Here is a 14,696-nt window from a genome sequence, read left to right on the forward strand (position 1 = left end):
GAGAAAGCACCAATAGGTATGTCTCGTCGCCAATTTGGAATTGAATTCAGCCCAACTCCATCTGAAATGGGAATCGGAAACGAATCTGTAAAGGATCAATTTGAAGATCCCACAGACATGAATGATCCTCATGAATATTAGTTTTAATGGATTTTGTCCCTGATAGAATTGCCATTAATGCTGAATTTCAACAGGATCAGTATAAAGAATTCAGAAATTGGTATTTCAAAAGTTTTGACCAAAATCAGTTACAGCTTTTTAAAACCCAATTTTATGAATTTCTACAAGAACGCAAAATGGTTATACCTTTTGTTTCTTGGTTTTACATGACCAATCATTCTCTTGTTAACATCAACATATTGGATGATTTTCTCAAACCATGGACCACATCTAAAGATAAGGTTTTCCACTCTGTCCATCCTCCCCCTGAACATTTAATTCTAAAAAGAATTGACCCTGACAGTGGTTCTAAAGTGGAAACCAAGGCTTATAGCCAACCTAGAATAATTGATCCATCCTGTAATGCTACGAAAAAGGACATTAATCATGTTTACAGGCAGAACAATTATACTAATGTTTGCTTACAAACGATAGGGTCCCAGCTTGGGAGAATTGAAACAGGAATAGACACGGTATTAAATACAATTAATACTAAGTGTATCTCTGTGAAAACTCCTCCTCCAGAAGCTTCCTTATCCAAAGCATTGGTGAAACCTGCAATTGAAGTTCAAGGTTTCAATCTGACACATCCTAAGAAGAATGAAGAATTTCTTACTCTTCTTACTCAGAAAATTCAAGGACTCAAAATTCAGACTTTATCCCATGATGAATCTGAAATTGGTTCTGATTCTGAGAATGTGTTACCTCATATTGAGGAAGTCCTGAAGGATCTTACTCAGTTACCTGAGTTCAACAGAATTGTCTATGATAAGAATATCCACTCTAATACAGCCCCTGCTCCGAGTCGATATTATTATCCCAGACCCACACCTCAAGATATCTTGTATGAAGAAGATTATTTTCATACACAGAAATCTTTTCATGGTAAGACCATTTATGAATGGAACATAGATGGCAAATCTGATTATCAGATATACGAGGTTATTCATCAAATCCTGATGTATAGCCAAGTTTGTAAAATCAACAACAATACTGACCCAACCATTGCTAAGTTTGTCGTTGCTGGTTTTACAGGAATCCTTAAAGGATGGTGGGATAATGTTCTCACTGACATTCAGAAAGCTGAAATCTTTTCTGCTACCAAGATTGTTAAAGATGAAGCTACTCAACAATCAGGCCCTGCTCCTGATGCGGTTTACACACTCATTACCACTATTATTCAACATTTTGTTGGCCCTGAAGGTGCTAATAGTGAACGGAGTCGTGAACTTCTCCAGAATCTAAGATGTCCATCTTTAACTCATTTCCGGTGGTATAAAGATGTATTCTTGGCAAAGGTTCTCCAACTTAATGATGCAAATCATGAGCACTGGAAAGCCAAATTTGTAGATGGTTTACCAACCTTCTTTGCTGAAAGAATCAGGAAAAAGCTTAGAGATATGAATAATGGTATCTCTATTCCTTACAGAAACTATACCTATGGTGGATTAGTTAACATTGTAATCCAGGAAGGTCTAGCTCTCTGTAATGATCTGAAGTTACAATCCCAGTTAAAATCTCAAAGATTAACTGGTCGAAAGGAAGTAGGTGAATTTTGTGATCAATTTGCCTACCATACTCCCTTATCTTATCCTAAACCAAGGAAAAGAAATAAGGTTGAAAAACCTTATAAAAGGAAGTATTCCAAACGAAAGAATTATTCAAAGGAAAAGGATAATTCTAGACAGTATACGAAGCCTAAAAGGAAATATACTCCTAAAGCAAAGGGTAAAGGAAAGCCCAAAGCTGAGGCTAAATGTTTCAAATGTGGACGTATTGGCCACTATGCAAACAAATGCAGAACTAAGGAGAAACTCAGTAGTCTTCACATAGAAGAGGAACTGAGACTTCAATTAAGTAAATTATTACTTAATACTAGTTCTTCTGAAACAGAATCATCAAGTGATTACGGAGATGTTGTTATGGAATTACAATCTTCTTCTTCCTCTGAAGCAGAGATTGGAAACCCTAGATGTTCCTGTAATCCTTCACATGATGATTATTATAAGGCAATTGTTGAGATGAATGGGTTAAGCTTAAATGTTTTAACTTCAACTCAACAATCCTTATTGGATCTTATAGATCATATCCAGGATCCTCAAATCAAGATGAAAGTCTTTGAAATAGGTTCTGCTTTGGCACGATCTAATGAGGACACGGATAATCCCGATTTTTTGCGAGCAGAAAATCATTACAGTATGAAAGAAGTTCTACGCAGATTAGAACACCAAGGACAAAATTCTCGTCCTGCTAATCTCCCTGACCTCAAAATGGAGATTAATCTTTTAAAAGAAGAAATTCGTCAATTAAAGTCTCGTCAGACTACGATGGATTTAGAGATTACTCTTTTAAAAGCAAAATCTGCAATCCCTTCTTCATCATCCAATGATGAAGTTCCTCAATCGGAAGGTCCTAATTATCTTCAACTCTTAAATCAAGTTACTTACCAAAAATGGTATATATCTATCAATCTGGTAATTAATCAAGAGTACACAATCACTAATGCAATTGCCTTAGTTGATAGTGGTGCAGACATGAACTGCATACAGGGAGGATTGGTTCCTACTCAATATTTTGAGAAAACCACTCAAGGTCTTACCAGTGCAAGTGGAGGTAAGATGCAGATTAAGTATAAACTTAATCATGTTTTTATTTGTAAAGAAGGTATTTGTTTACCATCTACTTTCTTACTCATCAGAAACATGGCACAACAAGTTATTTTGGGCACTCCCTTTTTAGCTTTGATTATGCCAATTGAGAAAATTGATTCTCATGGAATATGCTCTACTTTACATGGCCAGTCAATTACTTTCCAGTTCTTGACCCCACCAGTAAATAAGCATATCAATGCTCTTAGAGATAATATTATCTTTAAGGAAAAGCAACTGAATTATTTGCAAAAGGAGGTCTCTTCCTTAGCAATTAATCAAAGATTGGTACAACCCACTGAGCAACAGAAAATTGAGTCACTACGACAACACTTTCTAAAGGAAATCAGTAGTGAGATTCCTAATGCTTTTTGGGCCAGAAAGAAGCATATTGTTTCTTTACCCTATGTAAAGGGGTTTACCGATAGCATGATTCCTTCTAAAGCTAGTCCCAGCCACATGAAAGCTGACTACCTGGAATTATGTAAAACTGAAATCAGCTCTTTAATGGCTAAGAAGCTTGTCACTACTAGCTACTCCCCCTGGAGTTGCAGAGCTTTTTATGTCAATAAAAATGCTGAGAAAGAACGAGGAATTCCTCGATTGGTTATTGATTATCGACCACTTAATCTTACTTTAAGTTGGATCAGATACCCAATTCCCAACATCAAAGATCTTTTAGATAGGTTACAATCTGCTGTGATCTTTTCTAAATTTGATCTTAAATCTGGATATTACCAGGTACAAATTACAGAAGAAGATAGGTACAAAACAGCTTTTTGCGTACCTTTCGGACAGTATGAATGGACAGTGATGCCATTTGGGTTAAAAAATGCTCCTTCAGAATTTCAACATATTTTGAATGACATATTTAATCCTTTTACTGAATTTTCTATTGTTTATATTGATGATATTCTCATATTCTCAAAATCAATAGATCAGCATTATAAACACTTGAAAATTTTCAAAGATGTCATTTACCGAAGTGGTTTAGTAGTTTCTGCTCCTAAACTAAAATTGTTTTTAACTAAGGTCAGATTTCTTGGTCATGAAATTTGTGATGGGAAAATTAGACCTATTGATCGCAGTATTGAGTTTGCTTCTAAATTTCCAGATGAAATCAAGGATAAAACTCAACTTCAAAGATTTCTGGGTAGCTTGAATTATATTCGAAGTCACTACAAAAATCTTGCACAGGACACCGCAATTTTGTACACCAGGTTAAGGAAATCTCCTTCCCCATGGACTTTGGATCACACCAAGGCAGTCCAGAAGATTAAACTCAGAGCCAAACAAATTCCTTGCTTAGCTCTAGCCAATTCTTCATGGTTCAAAATTGTGGAAACAGATGCCTCCAATATTGGATACGGTGGTATTCTTAAACAGAAAAATCCCAGTACAGGAACCGAAGAGCTTGTTCGCTTCACTTCAGGAACTTGGAAAAATGCACAATTAAATTATTCAACCATCAAAAAGGAAATTCTTTCTTTGGTTAAATGCATTTATAAATTCCAAGATGATTTAATAAATCAGAAATTCTTGTTACGCATTGATTGTAGTGCTGCTAAACAAGTACTGGAAAAAGATGTCAAGAATTTAGTTTCCAAACAGATATTTGCTGGTTGGCAAGCTGATTTATCTGCTTTTGATTTTTCTATTGAATATATTAAAGGCAGTTCTAATTCTTTACCCGATTTTCTAACTCGTGAATTTTTGCAGGGTTCATGAATCAGCCCCCCCATGGGCAGGGCCGGGGTAATCCTCCAAAGGCTCGTGGCAAAAACAAGGCTAAGGCCAAAGTGGTTATTGGTACTGGATTCTCAAGATGAGCAATGGATGCCAGATCCTTGGGAAGTCAAATCCAGATATTTCCAAACTCAACAATATGCTGCACCAGATGGTCGCCATAGATATATCTATGAAGCCATCCTTACTGAAACTTCCTCTGTGGAGATAAACCACACGAAGCAATTTCCGAATTCCAAAGATAGTCCTCTTACTTATAGTAAAGCTATCTTTAAGAGGCTTATACGGCCTAGTGACTGGGGATTAAATCCCAATTTGCCAAGGAAAATATCCTATGGTCACAGTTACAATTATTGGGATTATATCTCAGCATGGACATATTCGTTCTTTTATCAAAATCCGAAGCATAGGCATTCTTGGTTCTTCAAGATATGTCCTCAATCAGTTAAGGCTGATTTCCCCAACTGGGTTATACCCTGGTGGGCTATATTTGGCCCTGATCTGGATATGTTGCCCGAATCTATTAGTCAATTATATTTGCCATGGCAACAATTTCATCCTCAATTACGAGGCCATGATAATATTCCTGTAGGGAAATCCACCCTATTGTTTTTTACTGAATTTGGAATCCCTTGGATTTGGAAATGGGATTTCCAATGTGGTTATACCACTGACAGGTTACCGGTCCTCCAGAGGATCTTTTATTACAGATGGTGGTCAGGTATGACTCAAGAACCTATCCAAGCCCTCCTCCATCAGATCAGAAAGAAAACAATGGAATATATGGATAAAATTCCAAAGTTAACTATTCCAGAACCCGAAATCTTTAACCCATTTGAACTTGTTAAAGATATGATCAGAAAACAACAACCATTAATTACCGAAGCTGATTTAATGGTTAAATGCATGGATTTTATGAGGAATAAATTCGTTAAATCCTTTGAATCCTCCACTCCTCCAGTAAGAGATGATGCATCCATGGTGTCAGTCTCTAGCCAGACCAGTCAAGACGGAAATCAGTTTTCTTGTCTCGCAGGTTATGCTCAAGATCCCAATGAAGATCTTAATTCTGAAGACGAGATTTCCATAGCAGATTATTGGGACTCTCTCACAGGACATTTGAAGGACAAGATGAATCTCCCCAAAAAGTAAAGATTCCTCTTATCCTGCCAACAGAAGAGGACAAAGAACTTTTCCCCAAAGTCTTTGTTTCAACAGAATTTCCTTTATCAGATGTCTACTTTCCATCAGATAAGGCGACAGCACTTAGTGGTGGGCCAACCGACTGCATTATTCTAGCACACGATCCCATGCACTATGCGGACTTCAAATTGTTAATTTCAAGTCCATTTTATGTATAAATAGAGGACAATGTTTCCCTTCAATGTATCTTTCAATTTTCTTTTCTCTCTCTTGTAATATTTCTCTGTAATAGCTTGGACGATTCAATAAAGAAAGTTTTCTGTAAACCTGTTCAGAATACCTTGTTGTTAAATTATAATTATCGATCCATTGCATACATACATATATTGCTTCTAATTTGATTGTAATTCCATAACAACATCTCTGTAATCACTTGAATTCTGTTTCAGAAGAACTATTTGTCGTTTTAAGTATTCAGTCTTTTGATAAAATGTGTTTATTTGCTCAAATTGAAAAATGTAGAATTTTTTGAAACACTGGCTACTTAAACTTACATCAGTAAAGCAAAGAATCGTTTACAAAATTCCTTCAATTTAAACTTTAAATCCAAAGACAAAGGCATGTTGGCGTTGGCGAACCAGAGGCTGTTCAGCTTTCGGAGAAAGCTCCTCGCATTCTCTCTCATGCCCAACTCTAATAACTTTAGGGTTTGTGCCTTCTCTAGTGCATCGCCTACCAACATTCCAATGCGCGTCGGCACTCACAATGGAAGTTTTCACTGCGACGAAGCTCTGGGCTGCTTCATGATTCGCCTCACCAACAACTTCTGTGGGGCTCAAATCGTTCGAACCAGAGACCCTCAAGTTAGTACTCGACTGCCTATCATTATGCATGTGTATGTATATATATATATATATATATATATATATATATATATATATATGGAGTTCCTTGTTAAAACACAACCAATGAAATGCAGGTGTTGGAAACCCTTGATGCTGTGCTTGATGTAGGGGGAGTGTACGATCCGAGTCGACACCGTTTCGATCATCACCAGAAAGGGTTCGACCACGTTTTTGGCCACGGCTTCACCAATAAGCTCAGTAGTGCTGGTCTTGTTTACAAGGTAATTAATTAGTAAATTAAACTTCTTTAATTTCAGTTTTGCCCTGTTTTTTATGGTCCAATTTCAGCATTCAAATTGGGTTGTACTTCTCTTATAGTTAGTATATATAGGGTTCACATTGAAAGTTCAGTATAAGCTTTTATGCATAACATTTTCATTGATGCAATTATTATAACTAGGTGAGAAGTACTGGACAGTGATACTTCTGCGATTCTTGATAGTTTGGGATATTTTGTGATGCTTTTTCTTGGTTCATGTAATTAAATAGGGTCTACATTTGGTTAACCATTAAGTTTTTGGCTTTCATGATTTGATTTTCATGCGTCTTAATTTGCATTTCCTTTTGTCTTCAGCATTATGGGATGGAAATTATTGCAAAGCAGCTTCAGCTTGATGAAGGACATCCAGATTTCATTGATTAATCTTGGTTATCTACAAAAATTTCATGGAGGTACTAGATTTCGACACCATTTTTTTTGCATATTCGCAAGTGATATTTATTTATCATACCACGTTGATGATGGTATAACCAACGTTCTTAAAATGCCATTTCTTTCTACCATTTCTAAATTGTGTGTTTTCGCCATAAATTTTCTTCAAATTGAAAGAAAAATCTTTTTCCCTTGCAATATCTTTCGCACTATCAATTTAATTGGCCTAAACAAGGAGAAGCCATGAAAATATCGGGAACACTTTTGGAGAGTGGAATGGAACCCTTTTAAGAACATCTCCGTAAATACTCCTTCACAAAGAAGAGAACCCATTAGCCTGGGGAGAGGGAAATAATGTGTCTTTTCTTGTAATTTTCATTCAAGAGCATGTCATACGAATAGAGGAAAATGGGTCTTAAAAGAATATATAAACAACTTAAATTAATTATGAAAATCACTAAAGAAGTGATAATTTGATTTAAAAATCATGTTATTTCAGCCTTTCAGGTTTAATGAGGAAAAAAAAAAGAATTGATAAAAACTTAAAAATGATTTGATGCATTCAGTCCAAGAGGAGAAAATACAACTGTGGGTGACGGTGAGGTCTTTTATTTGAAGGTCCATGGGTGCATTACACTACCTATCAAAGTTATATTGCCTGCTCAATCAGGATTGATTATTTTCTGGATATCCTTATTCAATGTTCCATGAAACCCTATTCCATTGTAATTTTCCCACTTATCGGGAACCAAAGTATCAAAAAGTTTTCATATTAATTCTAGGAATGTGGAACTGGACCTGAGGCCTTGGACGTCTCATCTTTCAATCGCTGAACGAACATAAAAGTGGGAGAAGGGAAAGGTGAAGGAGTATAAGAAGCAAAATAAGATGTGAATGTGTGGGTAGTTGGGTAAGTAACATTCTTAAGATGTATGGACACTTGATTTATGTATGCTAATATAAAAGAGGGAGAAGGTGAAAGAGAAGGATTCGTGTTTTTAGATGTTTATGTGTGGGCATTTGCGGAAGTACATGCTTAAGAAGGGGAAATATCATATTTTAAATTCCAAAAAAATAAAATGAGATTTATGCATCTTCCAGTCGATGGCAAAACCGTGGTCATTTTTATGTTTCTTGAAGGATTCATGACTATGCTAACTTATAGTTGGTGAACAATGCCATATAATCTGTGGTGTTGGTGGCAAAGCAGAATGCAGTTAATTTTTTGAAAGATGGTCATGCTTTTGGAGGCTAATTGGGTGGCTAAGAGTTAAAGAGGGAGAGAGTTTGTCAATAGAAGTTATAAGTTGTCAAGAAATTGAATATAACTGGCGCATTGAGATTTGAGCATAAACAGGTATTACTTTTTTCTTTGGAATTGGAACTTTATTCTTGATCAAAAGAACACTTGGGGGTTGAAATCTATAGCAACTCTGGATACTGAATTTACGCATACAAGTTCTAATGGGAATGCAGGGATTTCTTTCCGTGTTAAACTGATTAGGAGTCGAGGAAATCAGAAAATGTATGGACTTCTTGCTTCTTTATGTTTGATTCAGAGTCAATAAAAGTGGAGAATATACAGAGTTCTCACTGTCATATGATGACCTTTGTGTTCTAGATATCAGCTTTAACTACTTGTGTCTTTGGTTTAAAACTGATTCTAGATGTTTTTATTCAGAAAGTTTTGGTTCAATATTGTTTCTTCATGGTCTAACTTATGTCCTTATGCTTATAATCATTTAGTGTTTTTGTTTGCTTGTAACAGGCAATTGATGCAATTGACAATGGAATCAGTCGGTATGACTCTGACCAGTCTTCCAGATATGTGAATAATACGCACTTGTCTTCGAGAGTTGGAAGACTAAATTTGAATTGGATGGACCCTGATCAGTCATTGGAGAAGGAGAATGAAGCTTTTCAAGGGGCAATGACTCTGGCTGGCAGTGAATTTTTAGATGTGAGATTTTCCCAAATTTGAAGGTTCTTTGATGTTTGAACTAGCAACCTAAATTGAACTTAAAAGAGTGGGAAGAGTAGAGGGTTTATGGTTGATATATGTTATATTATACACATATCTTAAGTTTAACAATCTTCTCCTATTCACAGAGTGTTCAGTTTCATGCGAAATCATGGCTAGCAGCACGGTCAATTGTTATGGAGTGTCTTGCAACAAGGCGTGATATTGATCCTAGTGGAGAAATCATTGTTTTGACTAGATCATGCCCTGTAAGTAGTCTTTGATTTTATATAGTAACCCAATGCTATTTTCTTCTTCTATAGTACCAGCTTGGTATTTATGTTGCTACTTGCACATATTCATATTTAATTCTATGAAGTTATTTCTTGTGTTCTTTTTTCATATTCAATTGGTGGTGTATTCACTTCTCTGAATTTGAAGTTTCTGTGATTCTACATAGCCTATATTATATCATTACAAATTGGGTTATTTGCAAGAAAATCCATTTACTGTACAAGTTTTTGCAAGTTGCCTCCTGCATTGTGATTTGCCCCCCTAACTATTAAAAAATGTTGCAGGACACCTCGCTGTGGAGGGAGGAAAATTTTAACATTTTCAATAGTTGAGGAGGGACAATTACAATTCAGGGGGCAACTTGCAAAAACTTATATTATACAGGTTTTTTTTTTGTTGTTGCAATTAACCCTTATAAACTTCTTTGAAGATTACTTGCAATATGATGATTGCTGCAATCAATGCAGAAATTGCTAACAAATAACTGCCAGTTTAAATGCTTTAGAAAGTGGATAAATTAATTGGGATGCCTTAACAAAAGATTAAGTTAATTAGGTGGTTAAACTTTATAATCAATCTGAATTTGTACACTCTAGGCAGCCACTTGAGTGAAATAGATGGTGGATCCCAGTCCTTTCTTTTTACGTTGTTGGTTTAAACTTGGGACACTTAATACTGTGTCTGTTTTGGTTTCCTGATTGGTTTTATGTGATAATGGTGCGGAGGGGGAATTGCTGATGCTGTGGGAGAAGAAATTATTTTAAATAGAACTCTTAAAAAGGTTACAGTCTTCAGTGGTATATCTGCTGTCTGGTGCATGACAGTTTAAAAGAAAGGAAGAAATTTTCATCAGTTTTCAGAAGCAAGGAAAAAAGTTTGTAACAGTTCAATTCTGTGCATTGCTTGTATTGTACTCTGTATTTAGTATATAATTGTTCAAACTTATCTCCATTCAAGATAACTAGAAAAAATCTTAAACAGCAAGCGATAATTTCACTGACACCCTTTGAGGTTTGGCCAAATATTAGTCTCAAATATCTTTCGAAAATAACTATCACTTAGGTCCATTTTCGCACTTCCGTTATTGTTTCCGTTAAAAACATGAGAAAAGACATATTTGCCCCTAATTTTTTAATCACATTTATTCCAAAATATTAGATAATGTAAATGATTTCTATACCCTTACACACACTATTTCTCTCTCCTCTATCTCTGTATGAAGGGACGTTCTCTCTTCTCAAGGCACGCTTCTGTCTGTGTCTCTCTCCTCAAGGGACGCTTCGGTCTGTAACAACATACAGGGTATCACCAAGCTGGTGATTCAAAAGATTATGTGTGTATGTGCATATATATATATACAGACGCCCAACTTCTCTGCTCCCGAATTTCTAACTCCACCAGTTGCTCCTTGATCTCGCTATTTATGCCGGGCTTGCAACTGAGGCGATGGAGTGTGGATTATACACACACACACACACATATATATATATATACATGGAAGATTTGCTTTCTATTTGGGATCTGAACTTTCGTCTCAACGGTCTGAGCTTCACTTACCCACTCCTCTCTCTCACATCTCTCTCTCACACACAGCTTTACGCACAGGCATACCCACCACCTCCACTTTGTACAGTCAACGTCTCTCTCTCATCTCATCTTTGTATAATCGATTGATGATGGATAAGAGAAGATTGGCGACGGCCAATCGACAGCGACGAGAAATATTCAACGAAGGCTGACCACTGGTCAACGGCGATGGCTTGATTTGCATTGGCAACGGCTTGATTTATGTTGGCGATGACTTGATTTGTATGATTTTGGGGCTGATTTGTGTTGGCGAAATTGCATCGACACTGCGAACCCAGTATCAAAATAAATCTGCACCTAATCTCCTCTCTCGACCCAATCGGAATCGTCCCCCCCTCTCTCTCTCATAGAACCAGTTTCTTAGCTATGAACCAAGCCGGCACGTCGTGCGGCATCAATGTTGCTGCCGAGCAAGAATGTCGGTGTGGTTGTTTCACCGGAATGAACAGTGGTACTAGTGGTGGTGGCTGTAGGGGTGGGAATGGAGTGGGGGTGAGGATAGTGGTGATAATGCACAGGTTATGGTTACGGCCGAAATACACAGTGGTGGTTGTGGGTTTGGAGATGGAAGCGGTGGTTTAGGGTGAGGATGAAAAAAATGAAAATAAAAATCAAATATAATTATAAAATGACAGAAATAGACTTCAATTCACATGCTAAACAATAAAAAGCAGGGGCTTTTGTTGTCCAAAAAATATGAGGACAAGCCTACATATATATCTGAAATGATGGAATATATGAATGGGTGATTGATCATAGAACCGGACACTTGTAAATTTTTTCTCATTTTTCTCTTTCTCTTTTTAAATTTAATTAATTTCCTTAAAAAAAATAAAATTTTCTTACTTAAAATTTCATTAATTTCCTTAAAAAAATATAGAACCGAACACTTGTATGGCGTATAATAGCCCTCAATACCAAACTGTATTATGTTGATCACCTACTTTATTTATTCTTGTATATGGAAAAGGAAGGGTAAACATGTCATTTGAATAGTCAAACTAAAGTCATTTGAGGGTAAACATGTAGTTTTAATCATTAAAGAAACAAAGTTAGCGGGTCAAACCAAAGTCAAAGGGTAAGAATGTCTTTTTACATGTAAAAAGTGGTTTGCCACACCTGTTAACTAACTTTTGGGGTGTGAGTGTCAGTGAAATTATCCCAAGCAGCAAAAGTGTAGTTTCTATTGCTATTATGATGTTGTGCAACTGTTACCTCAGGAAAATTGCTCGTCACCGCTGCTGCTTCCAAGGTGTTTCTTTGTCTTATGATTGCCTCTACTGTGCTTATTTTTCCATAATAAAAGCTTCCTTCAGATATAATCTATAGCAATCATCTTAACAAATACATTGGTCATATGAATTTTATGGCAACCGTTTTTCTTAAATGCCTTTATCATATTAATGTGCTTTTTAACTATGATAGCTATATCGATTTTGCTGTAGTTTAGAAGAGTCTGATTTTATCTGTTCAACAGTGGAAGCTTCACATATTCGAGCTTGAGGAGGAGATGAAAATTGACCCACCCATTAAATATGTTGTTTATCAGGTATTCATGTCTATCGCATAATTTTTTATTTCTTTTTCAGCATGTGATGAATTTATGATCTATTTGTAAAACTTATTCAACTTGTAAAACCTCTCGAAGTCATTGTTTCTTGTAAAAAAACTAGTTCTATTTGTATGCAATTTTATTAATAATTTATTATCTTACATGAGGAAATAAAATGTAAATCATGAGAAGATAAACATGTGAAAAGGTACCAACGGGCCAGTGGCCTAACGGTATCAGCCTCTTATCTCCCAAAGGGAGGTCAGAGGTTCAAGACTCAGAAGAGACAAGTATGTGTGAGTACCAACTAGGAAAAAAAAAAAAAAAAAACATGTGAAAGGTATTGGCACTGGAGACCTTTGTATATAGTGCTCTGGTTCTTTGTTCTGGTAGAGAAAAGAAAATGCCAGGATATTTGAAGTTCGTTAGAATCCCTAATAAGATCGACAATATTTAGCCAACTTTCATAAATGATTTTGGGTTCTGAAGGAAAGTGGTGCAATAATGACATGGAAGCTGTAATTTTGTAGTTAATGTGGTTTCGATTGTCAACAAGATTATATTTATATTTATATATTTGTGAATTTCAACCTTTCCATGTAACCCTTCTTCAAATTTGTTTTATGTTATCACATTGTAATTGAAAGTGTTTGTTTGGAAAAAGTTTATCATGTTATTGTGTTGATTTAATCCTATATGTAGGATGACAGGAGCACACGCGTTCAAGCCGTGGCAATATCTCCTGATAAATTTGAAAGTCGCAAGCCTGTTCCTTGTAAGTGGCGAGGTTTGATGGATAATGAACTCTCGGAGGAGGCAGGGATCCCCGGTTGTGTTTTTGTCCATGCGAGTGGGTTCATTGGTGCAAATCAAAATTACGAGGGTTCATTGGCCATGGCAAGGGCTGGCTTGAAATCTCATTGAAATAGTTTGGGAAATGAAAACTGAAGAATGAATGGCGCGCATAGAAGAGTTGAATCCCATTGTCATCTCTCAATTGAGATATTTATCACAACATTGAGTTTGATGTACACTAGCTGCTAATAAATAGCTTTGTCAAATTTTGCATTCCACAGGTAGTAGTATCAAGAAGGAAGGTTGTTCTCAGAACTTCATTTAGCTACTCTTTTCCCACATAAAATTTTATTGGGGATTGAATGCTTTTTGGCTTGTTGATCATTTGCTCTAGTCCATCCCATATTTTTTTCCCATATAAATCAGAACAACAGAAATATATAAAAATACACAATGTTATTTTTGCTACATGTTCAGTGTCATCAGTTTTTGTGTAAATATTAGAATAATTATAATCACAGCCTTTTTAAGTGACATTGTTCGTCTCTGCTAGAATTTACATGTATGCTAAGGTTTTGCTAATTTTCCCAAGGCATGTGTTTTTGACTTTGAAAAAAAATGATTTGACAAAAGTAACCAGTTTAAAAAAGAAAAGAGAGAGAAAGAAAGAAATTTTGATTGTTAACTATTTCCTTTTTATTACTTTTCAAAAAATAAATATTTTTATATGTGTGTGTGTGTGTGTGTGTGTGTGTGTGTGTATTGAGGAAATGGATGGTCTTGAGCCGCGATTCTCTTTCATTTGGCCCCCAAAAAAAAAAAAAAAAAAAAAAAATTGTATTAGGATCTCTGTTGTTTAAGAAGTTGAGGTCACATCTTTATCCTAATGCTTTAAATATAATACAGAGAAGACATGAATTGGAGAAAACTGGGTCTATCTATGTGAGAGGAGACAAAGACAACTGATATTTACGAATGCAAGTGTCCCATGTGCCATTACTGTCCCATAATGGAATTCTTTTCACCACCTTGCCCCTAATAATCAATACAAGTGCTTCTATATCCTTCTTCTCTGCTTTTACATATCACTAGGACCCCATCTCAAGACCAATCTCTAAATTCAATCTCATCCGGTTCATCTTCACATCTATTTATGGGCCATGAACATCAACAAGAGTAGATTAAGTAGCCAGCTTCTTCTTCTTTTCTTTTCTCTCTTTTTCCTTTTTTTTTTTTTTTGGTATAAAAAAAATCA

The 14,696-nt window shown here is 35.9% G+C and overlaps 1 pseudogene; it reads left to right on the top strand.

The window, feature by feature from the left end:
• Nucleotides 1-6,268: 6,268 nt before the first annotated feature.
• On the top strand, nucleotides 6,269-13,909 carry LOC132286212 (uncharacterized; annotated as a pseudogene).
• Nucleotides 13,910-14,696: the final 787 nt, after the last annotated feature.

The sequence above is a fragment of the Cornus florida genome, unplaced genomic scaffold (assembly GCF_030987335.1).
Source record: "Cornus florida cultivar Cherokee Brave unplaced genomic scaffold, ASM3098733v1 CherokeeBrave_3.0.0_Hap2_Chr11, whole genome shotgun sequence".
In the NCBI taxonomy this organism is placed as follows: Eukaryota; Viridiplantae; Streptophyta; class Magnoliopsida; order Cornales; family Cornaceae; genus Cornus; species Cornus florida.